Raw genomic sequence first — 22,788 nt, 5'->3', positions numbered from 1 at the left:
CATGTTTGGCTGTAATGGCTGCCGCTGCACTCACACTAGGAGACTCTCCAATTACTACAATAATAGGACGACAACCCCTAGTGGTGCTATACCATAATAAGGGTTCTTACAGTGTGAAGGCAGATGAATGAATACTTTTGGAAATATAGTGTATGTGGTAAATGTGTTCAGTCCTCTTGTGTTCAGATTTTGTTTTTTTGTTTCACATCCGTTAGAAAGTCATTTCAGGGGCCCACACTGACCAGGTGTGGTTTCTTTTTTGTTGTCTGAAGTGCTTGAAAATAAGGCAACTGGACTTCTTTAGGTTCATGAAGACGTTTCTACTCTCCATTCAAGAGGCTTTGTCAGTTATAAAACAACTAATGGAGAGTCTTAGTTAGGTATGTTGTCATGAAATTGTCACGGTCTGCGGAGATAGGCCGTGCGGTGGTGTGTGTGATGGACCCAGGTGCGTACACAAGTGAGTAGACGGGAGTGAACTTAACAGAAAGCGAGCCTTTACTGTGGCTGATGACAAAGAGTGCAAACAAGGCAGAAGCGCAGTGACAAAACTAAACTATAACTAAACTGGGAAAGTGATACTACGATAAACTATGAAGACACAGGAAACCATAACTATGAATACAAGGACTGGCTGTGACAACATGGAGGGTGGGAACACAGACGACGCGACACAGACTACATGAAACACAGAGACTAAATACACATGAGGGATGATCAGGGGAAGTGGCCACACATGGGAGCACAGCTGACACACATGAACCTAAAGACAGGACAGGAGAAGTGAAACTAAATACACTGACATTGAATACAGACTTTCAAAGTAAAACAGGAAACATGGAGATTAGACATGACATGAACTAAACATAACCACGCAGACATGACTCATGAACCAGGGAGACTTAGTACAGGGGGAGATGACATAAACAACTAAGAAACAGGACTACACAGCAATCTAGAAATTAACTAGGTGACCTAAGCTAAGGCACAAATGAATACAAACGGTACATAAAACTCAAACACTGGGTAGCTCGACCCAGGACCATGACAGAAATTATGTGATGTCCTCAACTTGCTTTGAGATAAACCTTTTGTGGATTCATATAGTGACTCCTGGAATACTGATTTGTTTGTACACAAGAACAAAATCATGTTTGGGTGTATTTTGTAGTGGTCATACATGTATAGCTCTTATATTGTAATCATATCAGAAATCACATTTGTTTACTGCGATTCATGGCAAAAGAGCTTTTAAAAGTTAGTCAGCCTGTTGTTCTGTTGTCCATAAGTGATTCCCTGGGAATCCACACCTGGTGGTGTATCAGACACGCTGGGTTATTCCTAAGGTAAAATGTTTCATACACACTTCACACCTGCACCTGTCAGCGAAGGCACCCAACGGTGACATCCCCGGCTCGTTCCTCTGCCAAGGTGAATCTGCCAAGCTCGTCTGTCTCTCTGTCTGTTTGTATGTGAGCTTGAAAAAAAACCCTGCTGTGTTTCATAAAATTTGGTGGAACAAGGGAAAGGTAAAGAAACTGTTAAAACTGGCCGTGGATCACACTTATTTTCTCTAAAAAAGGCATTGGCCTTGACAGTAGGATGCATGTGTGCCCATCTGCTGGGTTTGGCAGCACCTGTAGTTTAACAATAAAGCAGACACTCAGCGAAGAACTGCTCTGTCAGAAATACAACAGAGGAACGACTCATTTATCTGCATACGGTGCAGCCAAGAAAATTCATGCTGTTTTAAAAATCAGTCAGTCATAACCTGGAGCAACTGTGATCTAATTTCACGCTTTAGGACACGAATAGTTTTCACATAAAAGCTGGGCAAAGGGGTTCGCTGCATTTTTGATTCCCAGACACTAAAAACATCATAAAGGCTGAAAGTCACAGAGTTTCTTTAGCAGAAGAGATTATTTGATAAAAGTGTCCTTGCATACAGTACATGCACAAACTAATTTATACACCGATCTGTTATTACATTATGAGCACTGACAGGTGAAGTAAATATCACTGATTATCTCTTGAACACGGGACCTGTTAGTGGGCAGGATATTAGGGACCAAATGAACATTTTGCCATCAAAGTTGAGGCGTTAGAAGGAAAGCAGGAGAAATGGGCAATTGAAATGATATGAATGAGTTTGACAAGGGCTAAATTGTGAGAGCTAGATGAAACATAGCATTGTCCAAACTGCAGCTCTTGTGAGGTGTTCCTGATCTGCAGTAGTGAGTATCTATCAAAAGTGATCCAAGGAAGGAGCAGTGGTGAACCAGCCAGAGGGTCATGGGCAGCCAAGGTTTATTGATGCATGTAGGGAGCAAAGGCTGGCCTGTGTGGTCCAATCCAGCAGACGAGCTACTGTAGCTCAAACTGCTAAAAATTTTAAAAAAAGGCTTTGGACAGTGTTCTGCTGGGAAACCTTGGGTCCTGTAATCGATGTGGATGTAAATTTGGTACGTACCTTGCAGGCGATATACACTCTTTCAAGGAAATGGTATTCCTTGATGGCTGTGGCCTCTTGTAGCAGGATAATGCACCTTGCCACAAAGGAAAAATGGTTCAGCAATGTTTCGAGGAGCACAACAATGAGTGTGAGGTGTGGGCTCCAAATTCCTCAGATCTCAATGCAATCTAGCCTCTGTGGGATATGATCGACAAACAGGTCTGAGCCATAGAGGCTCCAACTTACAGGACTTAAAGGATCTGTTACAAACATCTAGGTTCAAGATTCCACAGCACTTCATCATGGGTCTCGTGGAGTCCATGCCTGCTGACAACAGAATGGTTCAGCAGAAGTGTGCTGGGCCCATTAACCCAGAGGTCGATGTATCAAAACCATCCTGGTTGCTACTGGGACGGCTGTAGCTCGGGAGGTACTGCAGCTCATCTACTAATCAGAAGGTTGGTGCTCCAGTTTGCATACTAAAGTATCCCTGGGCAACATACTGAACAGGTAACATTCACAGACATTAGACTCCGATGACTTCAGTTCAGTAAGGTCTTAGGGAGAAAAAACACAGAAAAAATACTTGTATGACCAACCAAATATTTGGCGGGGGGTCATAAAGCCTAATCACTGTATGTTATCTGTTGTTATTAGTGGCTGACTTCACGGTTTCCACTTGGGAGCCAGAGGCCTCAGAGGACAATATGCAGCATGTAATCCATCGGCAGTGGAAACAGTCACAGGAAACCTAAAGCCTTTATCACAGTTGTTTTGGTCTTTTTCCTATTTTAAATATCATTTATGTTGCCTTTTTTCTGAGCTAGTTCAGGCAAGCAACTTAAGCTACATGGCATCCTGTCACTTTCCAACTACGCCCTTCCAATTCGGTGGTTGATTTAAGCTGCAAATGTTGCACCTCTCTCTCTTTAACAAGTCAGTGCTGCTGCTGTCCTGCATTGCAGCCCACACTTTAAACCACTCCACCCCTCCAGCATCCACCCTCTGGGGACTCAGGGGGAATGTTTACTCATCGCTTCCCAATTTCTGTGTGCATTATATTTGCATGGAGAAAAAAGCTTGTAGTCAGTCTGTATTCTGCTGCTGTAATGAAACAGTCATTTCGAACATGCGTAGTGTAGTGTATTTTTATTACGTACATCACATACATGCACATATATACTGCTGTATATAGAAAAGTGCATTGAGACGTTAACAACAATTAACAAGAAACATTGCATTGCTAGAAAATGATCAGCGTTATTGCTACATTGCTTTTTCCAAGCACCAAGCAAAACATAAATAAAAAGAGACTATTTTAAATAATATTAATATATCTGCATATGTAATGAGTGAGAAAATTTAATTACCACACCACCGTAATGAGTAAATCAAAACACCATTCATTTGATCCATGTTTAAAGTTAATTATCAAATAAAAGCTTAAATCAAAAGTGTATTTGTGGAAAAACACACACACACAATATCAATATTCTCCCATTAATAGGTGTTTGTGTGCAGTGTTGTGATTGCATGTGTGGATGAGGCCTGCGGTGCTGCAGGGCTAAGATAAGAACAAGCCACTGAGCTATGGGTGTTAAGCCAAGTGCTATGAGCTAGGTCTGTGTGTCCTGCCAGAGCAGAGGGAGTCAGAATAAGAAGCCATAACAAGCAGAGTACAAAACTGGAACACCAGCTCTACTTTTAACCCTTCTTCTACCCGGACATTCAGTTAAAATTCCACCCAGGCCCAAACACACCCCCGCACGCGATTTTACACTCGACACGTCTTGATGTATTTCTCGTCCAGAAGTCTAGTGTTGTAGTCCATATTCCACAAGCTGGCATCCAAGTTGAACGTGGTCCAGAGTATGTGAAGTACATAACAATAGAAACTCTGATAACCACAATAATTAGCCTGTAAGATTTTCTCCCAGCCCTTCCACGGAGATTTATACCACTGTGCCACTAATATGCTTTGCAGTCAACTTTGTTTGAAGCGCTGGTAGCTAAATGCTTCCTTCAGCGCTTCAAACAAAAATCACACAATTCCTTAAAGACGGAGAAAGAAATCACACTGAAGTTTGCTCTTTTCCCCACTTAGCTGAATAATTTACATATGTGGATATACAGGAAATGGCAGAGGAAACCAGTGAGCCCTCACTTCCTCAGCACACTCAGATCCACATGGTGGCTGATGAGCTCTTGATGAGGCTTTGGCAAAGATGGTGCAACTTGCCTGATGGATGCTGCCAAGTGGGCTGTAAGGTGGTTTGGCTGTCACTGAGGGCACAGGGGAGGTTTGCTGGAACAGGACTGTGGAGAAAATGACAGTGGGAGGAGGAGGGAGGGAGGGAGTGTAATGGAGGAGATAGATCAGTGGAAGGGTGCAGAGCCAGATGCATAGCAATCTCAAGTCAACAGGTGTCCAATGAGCAGTCATTCAACTTTCTATTTTCAGTGCAATTCTAACAGCAGAAGAACAAAGTGGTGAGCTAGAGCGATGCGGATAAGAGTCAGCAAGCTTAGGCGGCTCCAAACTGTACAGCTTGCAGTAATGAAACATCCTCTTGAGGAGAAACTACACTTGAATGTGCACTTATATGCCCTATAAGCACGCTATCGTCAAATAGCCCCCAAATGTGCGCCTCCTATAAAGAAAAAATCATTTCAAAAAGCGAAGATTCATCTTCCTTACTTTCATGCCGGCTAGGACCTGAGTGGGTTCTAGCCGGGCTAGGACTTATGCATGCTGCAAAGTAAAGAGGAGATAAAGTATGTGCTCGCAGCCAAAGCAGGAAGCTGGTAAAAACATCCCAAACATCAGATAACAAGCCAACAATGAATATTTCATGGCTGTGTTAGTCGGCAATGAGTCAGCTGATTGTCCACTGAAGCAGTGATTGACCATTCATAGTACAGCTGTTTTTCTTTTTTTTCAAATATAAACCATATGAATATAATATAAACTTGCAGCTCGCCTTACAGCCTGGGACATATCCAGCTGTAGGGCAAACCAACTATGAATATAAGATATATAAGGTCAATAACTAGCTTAAAAAGTTCAGTTTGTTTTAGCATTATATGACTATACAAAACAGCGGCATAAGCAGGTAATATACATATGCTTGCTGACTGATCAGCAGTGAGCGATCTGTGTCACACCAAGGTTAAACCTGAGGTTATCGTGCTTCAGGCCCAAATCCAGCTTCGTAGTGCAGACCTCAGCAGAGTGTGATTTGTGAAGGGAAAAAAAAAGAAAAAAGACTTTGGGGGGAGGGGTATGTGTGTCTTGTCCCTACCAGGGATAAAAATAATTTTAGCAGAGGCAAAGATAAGTAGACCAGAAGGGGGAAGTCCCACATATCCCATCTCAGCAGATCATACCGGGGCCTCAGGCTTGTTAACACTTTTGAATATTTTAGCCAGGTGGATTTGTATGTCCAAGGCCCCATGATGCTCTCTCTCTCTCTCTTTCTCGCTGTCTGTCTCTTTATATCTCTCACTCCTTAAGTGTTTGTCTGTGTGTCTGGTATTATCTTTGTGGTGTGAGGATAAATGTGCTTACACAGTCACCTGAGGGAACACATCTGAACTTTGAGGACAGAAAGTTCGTTGACTGTATTATGAAGACTTTGTCTAAAGGCAGGGTTAGGGTTAGTCACTAATAGTTGGAGTTAAGGTGCCCTCATTACAAAAATGCTTAACCATGACGTCATGAAAGACAGATTGCTGCTGATTGCTGATTGCTGAACGTAGGAAACAAGAGCTTGTGTAAATGGGTGGATCAGACTGTATAAAACACTTGGAGTGTGCAAGTAGACTTGAGTGTGCAATATTTAGTATAATAATGTCATTTAACAGGATCCTATGAGGCTGCTCTAACTTAACTGAAGCGACATATGGTAACAAGTTTTAACTCTTTACTCCTTGAACACCTACTAAGGACAATCCTTGAAGCTCTCCTCTGATCTGGTTGGTGTCTGTCATATTTCAGGCTTGCTTATAGAACAAAATGACTGGGTTCGCATCAGAAATGAGTCAGGATGGTCTCTGCCTATGTAGGTACCCAAAACTAGGAAACTATTCAAATGGTCATCAAACCACATCTTTAAACCACATGGATATTTACAGAGGTCTCCAAACTCATTAAGAGTACTGGGGTGGTTGTCAGGGAAAGAGTTAAGACAATTGGCCCCTGAGCTGCTAAATTAAAGTGCAGAAACTTCTCTAAGCTTGACTATCAAACTAGGCTTCATGAACTTTAAAGATAATTATGGAAGCACCAACAGCTAGGTTAAGACATATGTTCAGATGGCATGAATGCTGGCCTTACTATTTGGAGTGAATACCTACTGATCTGAGAACTTTTACTTGAACTACCTAATGAATTTTTACTGCATAAACAGACCTCACAGTCCCACTTCATCTGATGAGCTAAAGGTGACTTCACATACACCTGTCAAACCTTACAAACACAGAACACTGCTAATCAGTGCATGTTCAGCTCCCACTGATTAGCAGAAAAGACACGTATTTAATGCAAAATAAACTCCTATAATAAGGGGCCTCTTGGATGGATGGAAAGCTTGGTAGTTGAACTGATGGCCTGCCATAAGTTACAGTTTGATATAAGAAGGATGGGTTCTTACAACAAATCATGCAAAACTACTTGAGTAGCAAAAAATGAAAGCATGGATGTGGAAATCATCATAATAGATCGCCTTTAATTTTCCAAGGTCTCCAACCCTATTCCTAACACTAACCCTGGGTATATCCAATATGTATTTTCTCTTTTTATTACATTGTTATACACTTAAATCTCATTTTAATTGGTGCATTTTAAAAAAAGATAAGTGGGAAACATGATTTATGCAAGCAGAAATCTCTAAAATATTTTACTAGAGATCAGTTGGACATTTAGTCTCAACAAACCATTCACTGAAGTATCCAAGCATCCAAATAAGAGTCCATGGAGTCTCTGCATGTGACTTCTTATTGTTGTGTACTATGAAAAAAAACCCAGAATGAAACTGAATCAGAGGAGAGGCTGAATGAGAAACTGATGATTCTCTCTTCCAGAAATTGTCACAGCACCTGCAAACAACACAATAGAGTGGAGAATGTCTTTAAGTATCCCTATTGTGTGCCAAGTTTGTGAGTGCACACGTGTGCGTTCTGCACTTTGCAGAGTGCTTACCTTTACAGGGCAGGGCGATGCTAAGTGTTCCAGTCAAATGGATCCAGTAAACAGGATGTGGAAACACTGACGTTCGCGTCACTTCAAAAAGCATCCGCTCACGCAAATACATACTGACACATTCTGCACGCATTACACTTGAAAGTCAATGCATCTAAAAGTACTGCTCGGGTCCAGCATATTCAGAAAGATATTAAAGCATAATAAGCGCTCAAAGACTAATGCAGTTTGCTCATTTCCTTCAACGTTTTGTGCTTCAGAATTCAGGTCATGTTCACGATTGTGTTATTTAGTCGTCGATTGGTTCTTCCCTTGTGGTTTCTAAATGTCTTCCTTTGTCCCTGCATCGTCTTTGCTCCACTCTCTGTGTTCTCCGTGTGTCTTTGCATTCTAAGTCTGTTTTTAATTACTTTCTCTTTTATGTTGCTTTACATTGCTTTAATTTGTCTCTTCCAACCTTTAGATTGTGTCCTCTGCACTGGTTTCAGCGTTGTGTTGCCTTCAGCACTAAGGTTCAAAGGTTCAGACAATAATATAATGAATTTACGTTGAATAGAGGTGTTGTATATACATTCTTAGGTAGATGGCCATGTTACTCTGTCCACTACTTTGGTCCGGGATGGTTTTTGAATTTGACTCATTGAACTGTGAATGTCTGAATGGACAATTCTCCCTACAAGTAGCACCATTAGTACAGTTTTCGAATTATACAGTATTTTTATGTATCATCAAACACCTGTGAAACTAGTGGCATTGGTTTGTGTTTAGTTCCTTGGGACGATAAAGGCAGTAAGACAAACATAGTGCTGGGGAGTAAAGGAAGTGTGGGGAAATGAGTGGGCATAAAGAGAATCAGACTAGGTTGATGAAAACAAATGAGAGTGAAAATTACCAACTCATGACTCACAGCTGCAAAATGTGTATTATAAATTTTGACAAATTTTTTGATGCAAATTAAATTGCACGACAATGTAAAATGAAAATGATGACCAGTTTATAAAAGGTTGGGGCGGCTGGGCCATTATGATAAGATATAAGCAGTGAGAGTTTAGTCCACACTTAAGTGGATCCAGGTGGGTGTTGGATTTCACCAGGACTGATCTTTGTCACTGAGTCTGTTCATAATTTTTTGGGACCGAATTTTTAGGTGGAGTCATCTGGCGGAAGTTGTGGATGATGTAGCTCTGTTGGCTTCAGGGGATGGTGCCCTCCAGCTCACAGTGAAGCAGTTTGCAGCTGAGTTTGAAGCAGCAGGAATTAGAATTAGCAACACCAAGTCTGCCCATTACAGATCTATCTTTATGAAGTTGGGAGACAAGTTGTTGCCCGAAGTTGAAGAGTTTTAGGTTTTGTTGATGAGCGAGGAAAGCAGGAGCTGACAGACGGACCGATCTGTTGTATTGACGAGCAGAGCGTACAAGCAAAGTTGTTTATTTACTGGTCGATCTACATCCCGATCTACATCTCACCTGTGGTCACGAGATTTGGGTAATGACTGAAAGAATGCAATTACAGACGCATGCAATGGAAATTTGCCTTCTCCAAAGGGTGGCCTGGCTCAGCCTTAGAGACAATGTGAGAAATTCAGTCTTTCAGGAGGGACATAGAGTAGAGACGCTACTCGTACACAGCGATAGGCAATGAAAGGCATCTAATTAGGGTACCTCGAGGGGTCACAGCAATCAGTGTGTGAACAGTGAACATTAACAGGCTTGGATACTGGTCTATAAACAATTTCAACACAGCACATAGCACATAACTGGAAAATGTTACCCCCTCAATCTGGCATTAAAAAACTAATGCGAGTTGTTGTTTAACCATGAGTATTTTCTGTGGGTATTTAAGTATTTTACATGCTGTTAAAGGACATTTATGCATCACTATTCCAAAATAAAATATTAAAAGAAAATAGCTAAGGACCATTTGTTTAATTTTTACTCTCACAGTGAGCTTACTGTGAACGGACTAATTAAATATTTCCCATCTCAAAGATACTAAACGCATTGTTCAAATTACGTCTTAGATTCCATTATAGTGCCCGGTCTTCTTCTTTATTTCTTTTGTTCTTTTTTCTGAGGGAGATACTGATTACATTTGGGAACCTTCTGCAGATATTGAGAAAAACACAGCCTCTTTGATGAATATTCATTAATCAAAGGTCCTCAGTTATCAAGATGTAGCGAACAGGAAAGGTCATTTTTATTGCACTGGAATTTTTCTTCATTGAGTGTCTCTGTGGAACAAGTGAAAAGACCATTGCAAGCAATCTGTCTATACTTTAATAATTTAAATGAAGTTAGAAGTACGCTGAAAATAGCAGATAATATTATTCTGGACCACCCATCATTTAAGCATGCCTTTATTCAGCCCAGAAAAGACCAGATTTAATTGATTCTTTGTGTCGGTATACTAGGAATGGCATATATAACACCAACTGCATGGACTTTTCTACTTGTGTGTAACCGGAATAAATCTGTAAAAAGATGAATGGATGCTGAATGGATGGATTTGCATCTGACCCACATCCATATGATTAGAATAACAACAAGGACCGTGGTAAAACGAAGACTTAGGTAAATGTGAGCTATGAGGAGACATTTTAGGTTTAGGCCAAAAGTGAATGAACATTCAATCTATAACAATAAAACTTGCGGTGATGCTAACATGATGATTATTTAGAGTGTTCAATAAGCCCCTAGTAGTGTTGCACTTAGCTGTAGAAAGTACTTAAGAGAACTGATGCTGTCTGTTGTAATGCCATTAAGCTGTTACTCTGGTACTACAGTGCATGACTCCAGGATCAATTAAACAAGATCAATTTAAAAAAAACAAAAACAAGGTGAGGTGAAGGAGAGTCCATCTGTTAATTGTCTTCATCCATTTGCAAACCGTCAACAGGGATGCCTATATCAAAGCACACACGATGAATAACGGCAGCTCCGTGTTATTTTCAGAGTCTAGACCAATTAACGAGAGCTTAAGTGCTTGTTGCTCTATGAACTTGGCTGATGCATGTACAATCTGTATGCTTACATCACAAATAAAATATATTGATTAGTACAGCAGCAGTGAATGGAGTTATTCAATAATTTGTAACAATCAGTAATACAGCAATTAATCTGATTGGCAAGGCATTCATTGACGAATGCAACCCTCACCTCCCAGAATTCTCTATAGTGCTCTGCTTTAGTCTTCCCACTTCATCTCATCTTTTATTTACCAATGAAGTCGTATATATCTTCATCAGCAATGTTGGGAGTAAATCTGTATAAAGTAATTACATTTTTCTTTAACAGCACAAATACAGTCATTTTCAGTAATCACACTGCAGTTTAATCCCACTGTTGCCAAGACTTGTTACTTGGTATCTGACTTCAGTTTGTGTGCAGGAGTCCACAACTTTTTACACATGGTGTAATTTTATTTCACAAAAGGACAAGAAAGAGCAAAGTGTGGCTTGAAACAACCGCCGATAACCTGACATGGAGTCTTTGCACTAAGCTTGTACACAGTGAAGCTAAAGTATATGCTGACCCCGGCCAAGCAGTCAGAGCCTGACAAACAGGTAACAAAAGCAGTGATGAGCAGTCAGGCTTGTTTCATGTCTGCCCTGTTTGCACCTGTTTCTACAATGGAATTGCTTTGGCAATCTCTGTGAAGTGCTCTTTGGGCTGCTTTTCAACTTTGCACTCAGCTTTGTGTTAATACTAAAACACCAGGAAAAAGGTCTTGTGTGTGTTCATATTAGGATCAAGATTTATGCTAGTGCACGGCCTAAGGTTCACTTTGTTAAATGGTAAATATGTGACAATCCATCTCGAGGCCATGTTAAAGTAATAACACAAAAATAATGTAAAGCATCAGTAAAGTGCAGGTAAGTACTGTGTAAAGTCAAGGCCTTTACACAACAGACGCCTGAAATCTGTGCAGTTTTTTCTGCCTCCCTTAGACATTGTCATACTGTACCACATATAATATAAAATCTAAAATAACACAAATAGACAGGACTTAAAAAATATTATTAAATATGCATTAAAAATATTTTTGAGAGTCCCCTCATTCTTACTGCCACTGTTCACGCCGACCATGTAATTTCGCAGAATGTATTTGCACCACTGCATTTGGCACAAGTGGTCAGAGCTCAAAACTTGCAGGTAACACTGGTAAAATAATACTATTTTACCAGACACACAGCTAGATGCTGCTCCAGGTCAATTGGCTCTCTGAAATTTTTTCTCCCTCCTCAGATGTGGTCCCAACACTGCCAGCAAGACCTGGGTCAAACCGTGAAATTCCCCCTCTCTCTTCTCATGAAAAATTGGATGGACCCAGAATCTCAGTTTCTTAATTTTCTTTCTTTGAAACATCAGGAGCAAAACCAACCAAAAACCCACCATGAGCAGCTCATCATCGCTTGATGTCAACTTTGTTTTCACACCGTTTTTTTAGGGCAAATTTTTGTACATGACACGACAAGGTCACATCTGAAAAATCCAGACTTTCATGTAATTTTTAGGCCTTAACAATAATAAGGATCAGCCCCATGAATGGTGAGTGATTAGAGTCCATGGTTAATTTTGGTAAGCAACAGTCATGTTGACCTGTTGCCTCACAGGAGCAAACTGGGGTCTCTCTGCATAGAGCTTGCAGGTTCGTGCTGTGCCTGTGCAGGTTTCCCTCTCCACACCTCAAGTTAAATGAGGGATTATGAAAATGGGTGAATAATCTACATAAACCTCCTTATCACACAACTCATTAGCTGCACGTGTGTTCATTATCTGTCTCCACGCAAGGGTGCTTCAGTAGTGACTGAATTATGTGGCAAACTTGTTTTATCTGTGCGAGTACGTGCTGAGGAGCACAAATGTAAAATTACTATTGAAGAGTCTGTCACACATTTTGTGGTTATTTAATGGTTTTTTTTGTCTTTTGCTTTAAAAAAACACTTTCTGCTCACATTTCCCTAACTACCTTTAATGATGTTCTTCTGGCAATCCTCCTCTACTGATGAGCTCCACATCTGGATTCAGATGTGCATTCTGTGCAGCATACTTGATTTGTGGTCAGACTTTCGGGAAATTTTCTGCCTGCAAAAGGCCTGTGAGGACTCTAGCATAATTTCTCTGACCTTTTTGATTAAACTCAGATAAGTGTGCCCTTACTTTTGAATAAGATGACTATTTCTAAAACCTTATGCTTTCAGTTGCTGAGATTGAAATCCATCAAGTAAAGCTGCAAAGACGATAACAACAGAGCAGATTATGCAGATTGATTTTTGTTTTGAAAAGGGAGCTGGGGTTAAGCTAACTATTTACAAGTTGTTCCCTTAGCAATAGTCTTATACTGTTGTAAAAAAAAAGAAAAAGGCTCTTATTATTACTCATAAATTATGTTTGTCTCTGACAACACCCCATTGTGCCCAAAGTAATTTGGCCCAAAGCAGAGCAGGAAGTGAGATCTGCTTTGCATTCTCATACCTTAGGCTTCCTCCCAATACACTTGCACAAATCCCTATCCTACTCAGCATGCACACAAGTGCTTCCTTTTGGTGTTTAAATATTAACACAAAGCTAAGAGCAAAGCGGAAAACCAGCCCAAAGATCACTTCATCGAAAAATGTGGCCACAGCAGTTCTTCTGTTGGCGTGAGTACAGGTACAAATGGAGACTCCAGTGTTATAAGCATGACTACTCATCTCTGCTTTCATTACCTACTGGTAACGACTCTTTGATTGCTTGGGTTGACTTGGTTCAGGAGTGGCTATGGGGAAAAAAAAGATTTCTCATTTGGAAGTTTTGGCTCGTGTGTCTCACACACTGCTGGAGAAGCAGTGATGTGAGTAAGGCTACGTCTACACTGAGCCGGATAAATTTGAAAATGGCGTTTTTATACCTAAAAATGCTCCGCATCCACACTATCGGTTTTAGTCGTTTTCATCCACACTGAAAACGCTACATTCCTGTACTGCGCATGCATAAAATGTAAGACCATTCAGCCTGCATCATTTTCGTCTGCCGTTTATTTACTTTCCGGCTCTTTGAAACGTCGCGGCAAAATGTCGAGGAAAAGTGACGAGTTTTATCTGGAGCATGTCCAAACTGATATTAATCTTTAATAGGGCTGTCAAAATTGAGAGCAAACAAAACAACTGCTGTACAATGCCGTCCGCCGTCTTAGTTGAATTGGTCACATGACTGCATCATATGACTAAAATGTGTCATCGTTTTCGAAAACCTCAGTTTTCGCAGTCCACACTGCGACGTGAGAGAAAAAGATGCGTGAGGACATGGCCTGAGAGACGCTGTAGCGTGAATAGTCCCTGTTGGATGGATGGAGGGGTGGATGGATGGGTTGGTCACACATTGGAAGTTAATGCAAGATAATGCTGTTTATTTCCATAGTCCAAATTACTTGACAATGTCTGTTGTACGTCTTTATTGGTGTTTACGATTGTGGCCATGGCAATGAAGAGCCTGCATTTGTAACCGCAAACCTAACTAAGTTGTTTTGTGCCTATAGGCAAGATTCTGATTCTCCACTACCGATTATAAGCCATAGGAACAACTCTTGGAAACGTAGTACCCTCATGGACCTTTAAACAATTCTGCAGGAATGATAAGGATGGACACATTTTGTATGTGAAAGCTGTAGCTCCAGCTCCATATTCTAGAGGCTCAGTTCATTTAAAGAGATTATACGAAGTGTCAAAGTGTACGGTGATAAACTTTCTTTTGGAACAAAAACCAAACACCCCGGGGATGATAGCACTGAAACTGTAGACACCGTTTACTGCTAATCTGATCCTGCCAGGCAATCCTGTTTACTGTGCACTCTAAATCACACTGTAATGATTTCTTTGAGCTCGAGATGTCTGTTTAAGCAACTTGAAAAAAGAGAGAAAAAAAAGCAGTTACTACCTTCGTAAACGCACGCTGGAGCTGATAACAGCTTCTTTGCTATTTTTACCTCCATGTTGCTTCCAAAGAGAACACACTGTGCAAGTAGGGAGAAGTGTTTGTGTGTGTACATGTACAAGTTTTTTTTAGAGGATTTACAACCACAGTAATTATAGCCATGCTCTGTCCTGTGTGTCCCTGACAGATTTGACTGAGAGCTGTGAGGGGACACAAAAAGAAGAAGCAGTTGGAGACACAGATGGGAGCAGAGCCCGAACTCCACTTCACTCCATTCGACCACAAGTGAGACTGAGGACAGAGAAGATGTCTTGAGTATTTTGTTTAACATTTAACATGTGCGGACACAATTATGTTAAATGAACACATGGAGGAACCAGTGCTGTTGGACACAATGTACAAAACAGAACCCCCACTCCTCACCACCCTCACATGTATATTCATCACTCGCAGAACTTCCTGTGGCACAGAGAGAGACCAGCGTCTTAAAAACACAGCTCGTCATATTTTTTCGGGTATTCTCCCATGCTTGCTTTCTGTGCTTGCGCTGGGTCAGCCTGCATGCTAGCCCAGGGCAAGCTGTTATTTCCTGGTGACTGAGAGAGGTGTACAGTACATGCTGCTGACGCACAAGTGGGAGGAAAAACAGGAATCGAGGGTTTGATTTTGAATAACACAAAAAAAACAAAAACAAAAAACAAATGTAAAAACAATGTACTTACGTTGGTCAAGTGGCAAAATATTACACAATGTCTTTAGCTGGTCCTCGCCACCTCTTCTTGGAAGGCACTGTAAATGTTTTGTTCTTCAAAACAGCAGGTAGATAAAGATACCTACTACAAATGAAGACAAATTGTAAATGCTAAAACATGAATGCTGTTATGAACTTCTAAACTCCCACCCTCTGGATTTCCTGTTTTATAAAGAGTGCTACTCCAAAATGAATGGAGCCCTAAGGAGCTGTAATCCAAATATGTACATTGTGTGGTGATTTTCGACCACCACCGTATAGAGCTGCTTTCCTTTACTGATGTGCTCATCTGCTCTGGTTTGGAAGCTTGTTTCCGCCACTGAAAATGTTTTTTTAGTCATCCATAACTCAAAAATTTGTGTAATGTATCTCAAAATTTTGAGTTAATCAACTAAAATGTTTAAGAAAATAACTTTGCCAATCAGGAAGCTCTGTGATGGTGCATCATTTCAATGTTATCCGGAAGCAGAACATGGAATGCATTAGCTACCAGTGCTATAGCTAAGCCAGCAATGCTACAGCTAAGCTAGCAGCGCTCGGCTGAGTTACCAGCGCTACAGCTGCTTGTCATAAATGTTCAAAGTGAGGAGCATCGGTTTAGCTTAGTGGGATGAGCAGGAGAGCAGTAGGCCCTGGTTTGATTCTAACCCGCGGGCCTTTGCTGCATGTCTTCCCCTCTCTCTCCCTGGTTTCCTGTCTCTTTACACTGTTACTATTGAATAAAGGCTAAAATGGATCAGTAAAATAAATAAATGTTCAAACTGCTGAGTACTCTCAGCATGGCTTTACAAATGATGAAATGACTCACATGGCATTAGCATAAAAGTAGCTTGTTCATGTTTACTACGCTTCGGTAGCGCATTGATGATATCGCTACCTGATTTTCAGTACGCATTTGTCTATGCCATCTGCTACTGGGTAAGCAGCTTCCTGATTTGCAGAGTTAAGTCAAAATTCTAAAAAAAATAATTCAAAATTTCAAGTTATGTGTGTCCTCTCTTCTCCTCTGTTAAATCTCTAACCAACCAATAACGTCAGTTAGCATAATACTGGCATTTCTTAGAAAAACAGCTTTCATGTAAGTAAAACTAATGGGTATTTGTAGTGTTTTATTTCAGTGCAGACACATTATTGTTTGTGTATTTGTGAAAATAAAATAAAATATGTGCTTTTGTTGTCTAGAAGCAGGTGTAAATAACTATTTTAGCCATTTAGCTTCATCCAGTCTTGTTGAGGCTTTCTTATGAGCAACCCTGCACCCTCTGGTTGCATTACGGCCAATTTCTGTACAAATGGATGGGAAATTGAATGGCTCTTGTAGATTGGCTCCTAGGTGCACTTTTTTTGCACTCTAAATCTAAAGCCACCTTAAAAAGAAGCCTTTTCAAAAAGACATGGAGGAAAGAGAAATTTCAACTCTTCTTGCTATGTCCGAAAATAAAAAATCAATAATCCATCTTAAACTGGTTCTATTATTCTTTTCCCCTTTTTTAAGTCATAAAGATATTGTTAGCCAAAAAAATCCAGCTCCGGACTGGTCTTAACCTTGATTCAAAACATTTTTTTTCTACAGAGCCAAGTTTGATGTCAGTGAGAACAGATATCCCAAACAGCACTGTGTGAAGCACATGGCTTTGGCTGTGAGCACAGAAGCTACAGAAACCTGCTGTTTACATCTTTTTTCTGTAAGAGTCATAAGAAACTTGCCTTAAAGAACGAGGAAAGGAAGCAAAAATGGCTTATTTTTGAGATCTGAGCTGAGGTGCTAAACCAGGGCAAGTTCATCTGTATAGCACAAAATCACAATTTCTGCCACAAGGAACTTTATACCCAACAGTATTGGGTGGGGGGGAAACAGTCAAGCAATAGGTGATGATGGGAAGAAAAAAAACTTCACTTTTGATAAAAAAAAATAAAAAAGAGAAAAACCTTTAGCAGAACCAGGCTCAGTGAGGGGTAGCCATCTGCTGTGACCGGTTGGTGGTGCGGGAAATAAGAAATAAAAAAGGCGAGCAAGGATAGGCGGTCCTCTTTAAAGCTCTGCATGTAACGCACTTTGTGGTCACTTGTGGGAGAATTTTGTTCCCTTTGTTACCTGTTTCCAGGCAAAGCTAGCCAGGTGCCTGGGACTGCATCATAAACACTGTAAAGAATAAAGAGTGAGGAGATCACCCCCCACGACAAAGTTCAACTTTGTATTTCTTAGTTAGTCTGTGTAAACCAGGGGTGGGGAACTTCAGGCCTGAAGGGCCAGAGTCCTGCAGGTTTTAGATATCACCCTGGATCAACACACCTGAATCAAATGATTAGTTCATTACCAGGCCTCTGGAGAACTTCAAGACATGTTGAGGAGGTAATTTAGCCATTTAAATCAGCTGTGTTGGATCAAGGACACATCCAAAACCTGGAGGACACCGGCCCTCGAGGCCTGGAGTTCCCCTGCTTTAAAGGCAAGAGCCAGCTTCCCGTTTTCAGAAAATTATCAGATTTTTCTTCTACTCACACCACGGTATTGATACTGATGCACAGTATTTTTCGTCACTTTATGAGTAATTAGTAAAACAAAAAACAAAACAAAAATCTGTCATGCAAATTCAGTTTTCATGTTCTGCAGTCTGGTGGTCCACGGCGAGATTAAAGTGGTCACATGATTCAGCCCGCTCAGTGGAAATCCTTTTTTCCATCTCATCCCTGTGATGCAGCATCTAGCTAGCGGTACAGAAGGGGAGCAAAAAAAAAGGGGTAACTTTTTTGAAGTGGCAGGTAATTTCAAATTCAGTGTTTCACACAGAGCAACATGTAGCTTATGATACGCAACCACTTTATTTGGAGTTTGGCACCAAATGTAACAGCAAGTTAAGGGAACCGTTTTATCCAGGGAAGAAAAACAAATGTTAATGTGTAATCATTTATTCTCAGAAAGATGTGGAAAAAAATAAAACAGGAGATTTCTAATGTAATGTTGAAATTTAAAGCTTAAATCTAATGTCCTTTAGGTTTTTATTAATCGGATATACGATCTGTACTGCTGAAGCGATCTGGATATTTCATATTGCACGCTACACCTAAGCTAAGAGTTCTTCCTCCTGCCAAATCCCGTATTAATACCTGGTGTTTTCCTCTGCCAAAAGCTTTCAGAGTCATGGGTTTGTTCTCCCACTGCATCTGTTGGATTCCCATGAACTGATGAACAAATGGAGCCTATTAGATTTGTCTTTAACGAGATGGAATCTAAATTAGGACTATGGCTTGCAATATTCTGTATTTTCTTGCATCGAAAAAGTGTGAAGAAGAGTCCAAAACAAAGAATGAATAGATCTCAAATGTCTTTGTAGCTATGTGTAGCTTTCACGCCACTGTGATTTACAAACTGCTAAAAACACATCAATATGGTTAGGGCACGGCATGATATCACCCTGTTGGTGTTTATCCTACACCATCATAATAATGTTGGTACACGATCAACACTACACTGACCAACGACCTTGTCTTAGCATTCACAATAAGCATTAGCCAAGAAGTGAGCTAATGCTGTTAAAACTATTGCAAGCCAACATTATCATGTACAAATTAATAAAGAAAACACTTCCTCCCGTCACCCCTAAGCAGTCATGACAGATGGACGTCCCTCCCTGAGCCTGGTTTGGGCGGAGCTTTCTTCCTCAAAGTGTTTGCACATGGAGGGGGGTGGGGTCATCTGATTGTTGGGATTCTCTCTATTTTTGTTGTTTTATATAAACAAAGACTTTTAATTTCTTTTTTTCTCCACATTCCAAAGCTATGACATCACAACAACTGGTCAGTTGCAGTGTTCGTCCTGGACCAATACTATTAACAACACCATTCTTGATTGGCCGAGTCAAGAATGGTGACCTGGGAAGGTTCACTACTGTTCCATGTTTTCACCATTTGTGGATAATGGCTCTCACTGTGGTTCGCTGGAGTCCCACAACTTTAGAAATGGTTTTATAACCTTTCCCAGACTTAAAGATCTTAATGACTTTGTCTGTTATTTGTTCCTGAGTTTCCTCGAATCACTGCATGATGTCTGGCTTTTGAGGATTTTTTGGTCTACTCTACTTTATCAGGCAGGTCATATTTAAGTGAAATTAAACTCAGCTTTCCAAAAATGTGAGACACTACAGCTAATTTATGTTATAATGAGGGGGTAGGGCACTTTTTCATACCGCTGTTGCTCTGTCAGAAAACCAGAGCTGAAAATAGGACGCAACAAATGTACTACTTACTTACTACACAATAAACTAACATAAGAAGCTCTTGAAATTATTACAGCTTAAAACTAAATTAAGCTTGATATATTTATTTCTTCAGTATGATTAAATGGACACGCAAAACAGAGAATATGGGATAAACTGACACAATGTAGCTTTTCTTCTTTGTGGGAGAATTGAAAATATCATCAGTCTTAAAACATCACATGTGCTTTGAGGATTTTTTAAAACCATCGTGTATGTTCTCAAAATTTCCCCTTATTAATATTGCATACGAGTTTCTTTTTGTTTATGTATACTTTGAATCCTTTACATGTCAGCGTTCCTTTTTAATGCTTCTTTGCAGTCTTATCAGTTTCTACAGTATCCCACTGAAAAAGCGAAAGGCGCCTTTTGTGTGTGTTCTTTCAGGTCTGCGGTTCTCCTCTGAGGCCTGCATTGTCATTCTGGGCCAGTTTAATCATTCTATGGCTTCGATTCAGATAAAGGAAAAGATAGAAAGAGAGCTAACAGAGTTACTGGTTGGAGCCACCATGTTACATCTCTATTGATTCTATTCCCCGTGCAGCAAGAGACGAGCTGCAAACATCGACGGGCTGTTGCATTTTTTAACAAATCTATCCTCTGAAAAAATCTTGTTGTTGGATTTCGGGAGGTTTTCTATGCTGGGCTTAATTCAAAAAGAGTAAAGCCAGATTTCATGCCCTGAGATTGAGTCTGCCATGTCATAAATAAACCTATTTTCTGGTTGCAGATGGAACTGCCTGCAAGCCAGAGACCATGACAATGTTTGGTGTCTTTCATGCTCTTTGAGTGAACAGCAAGTCACATACAAGAGAGGGAGGTTATGATTTTTAGTCTGTACAATAGCACTGAGCCTCATTCCCACATATGCATAACTAAGTAAAAGTGGGTGTTTAAATTTGTGTATACACACATAAAGAAGGAAAAATTCTACTATTCTTCCATTGTTATTGATGGCAAGGCCAGGAGGTTCTTTCAATAATAAGAACATTTGAACTGCAATCATCAACCAATCATACCGTTTGAATTGCCCATCCCTGCTCTACAGTTTCATCTATAAAACATAAAGTTCAGTGGGCCCTAAATAGTCAGAAAGCAAACTCCATCACCTTCAAAAATCAGCATCAGTTGACAGAACTGCTTCGCATGCCGATGTGTTGTATTTTGTTTTGTTTTCGAGAGTTTACGAAAGACTGAAAAAAATAAACTTCATGATTTCATCAGATTTTCATGGGCTTGGGGCTGGATACTTCACATATTTCAAGGATTACAAACAAAGGGTGCAGAGTTTCAAAGACTCTTCATTTGCCCTGCAGGGACAAACAAATTGGAATCGGTGACCAGCATGTTTGGAATGCTCCCACACTCAGACTAAAGGATATTGGGACCTCTGCTGCTCCACTGATTTTTCAATTGTTAATCCAGCTCTCATGAGTTTACCAGGAACTGTAGCAGTCCTTTAATATTCGCATAGGATTGAATTATGTAGATTAATGTGGCAGGAAATTGTCAATAAGGGACCAAAAGCCCTTATGTAATTATAATGTTAGCAAATCTTCTCAGGTATGCTTAAGTGAAACAACAATGGGGAATCAATTCATTAATAATTGCCCACTATGAATAAGATATTCAGATATTTAAGACTGTGTCAGAAAAGTGTCAGGCTACAATCTTTAATCCCAGAGAAATAAACCCATAAAAAATAATAATAACAGACAAACATCCAGTGCTGCATTAGCACACTGTAGGTGCTACACTGCTAGACCTTTCTGGATGGAGTCTGTGCTTTTTGTACCAGCAGCATGTTATGTTGAAATAAATACATTTATAACAGTGAATACATTTCATGTCAAGAAGACAAGACAAGATGGGATGAAGCCTTTCCACACTACAAAAGCTAAGGACTCAAAACAAAGAGGGTTAGCACAAGTTTGCAGTTAGCTAGATGCACTTTAAGTTTAAACCCGTTTAATATAAACTGTGCTTACATTAGGCTAAACTTAAATCCAGTCCAGCTCAAGACTACAAATATTTGTCATCCTTATCCAAGTTTTTCTTTTTGTTTAATGCACAAGCATAGGGTATTTGTACAGCTAATATATCCAAAATCAAAGGTGGGACCTTTTAGCTGCTTATTCTCTCTTCATCTCTCACCTGTTATTAATGCTTTGGGAAATATGAATCAAATGTTTCAAAGGGAAAACTTTTTTATGCATGCTGATGTGGCCATAATTGGGATGTTCATTGTGTAAGTGATTATACTTAAATGAGCAGTGGGCAGCTATTCCTTAGCACACTGTATAAATCTCCACCTGGTTAATTAGAGAGTGTTGTAAAAAATAATGAATCACAACACGGCCAGTCAAGGGTTTGTGTGCAGTTTAGCAGATGGTGTATTTATATTTAATCGCATTGTTCCTGTGGGTATAATGACACCTGGAGCGGCCTTACTGTGTAAAACAGATGTTGTCTGTTGACTGCTTTCCAGTGATGACAATGAGTGATGTAAATTATGTACATTGTTATTAAAAATATGTCTGACCTGCCTATTACCGTCTTTATTTTTTAATAGAATATTGTAAATTCAAATGCAGGAGTTAATGGATTTTAACCCCACTTCCTATCTTATCATGTTTTTTACATGTTTTTTTCCTGTTGAGCATGAGACATATGAAGCCATCACAAACATTTGTGAGTGTTTATTACAAAGTTAGCTAGCTAACTAGCTATGCTAGCTAACAATACACACACTGATATTCATCTAAATCCATATAAGCTAAACATGAATTTTTCCTACAGCTAACTAAGTCCGTCTGGTGCTGACATCATCGCCGTAACTTTGTGCTGAACATTGGGGGGGGGTGTCAAGATCTCTGTCTAAATAAATAAATAAATCTGGGTAAATTCCCAGCTCATTAAACATGCAACTATTTTGCTGATAATACCTGAAATGAGTAAAGAAAATCAACAGCCTATTTATGCAAGATAATTCATAATTTTATTGGGGGGGGGGTTATATCAGTTGGGTCTGATTATTGGGGGGGTCATAACCCCCTAACCCCCATGGAAATTACACCCCTGGCTGACATCCAACCAAACTGTAACTAAAACAGAAAATAATAAAGTAAATCTTAAAAATAATAAGCTAAATAAGGCAAAGAATGAGCTTTTTCTCACATGAGACACAAACCACAGTCATCTGGATGAAAGATCAG

The 22,788-nt window shown here is 40.0% G+C and overlaps 1 protein-coding gene across 1 annotated transcript in view; it reads left to right on the top strand.

The window, feature by feature from the left end:
* uts2r (urotensin 2 receptor) overlaps positions 1-22,119 on the top strand; it is a 64,286-nt gene extending 42,167 nt beyond the window's left edge. Inside the window, exon 4 of the mRNA XM_003438685.5 lies at positions 14,754-22,119. The gene's annotated coding sequence lies outside the window, so the exon portion shown is untranslated. The remainder of the gene's footprint in view (positions 1-14,753) is intronic.
* Positions 22,120-22,788: the final 669 nt, after the last annotated feature.

The sequence above is a fragment of the Oreochromis niloticus genome, linkage group LG8, assembly GCF_001858045.2.
Source record: "Oreochromis niloticus isolate F11D_XX linkage group LG8, O_niloticus_UMD_NMBU, whole genome shotgun sequence".
NCBI lineage: Eukaryota > Metazoa > Chordata > Actinopteri > Cichliformes > Cichlidae > Oreochromis > Oreochromis niloticus.
This window is presented reverse-complemented; position numbering and strand designations above follow the sequence as displayed.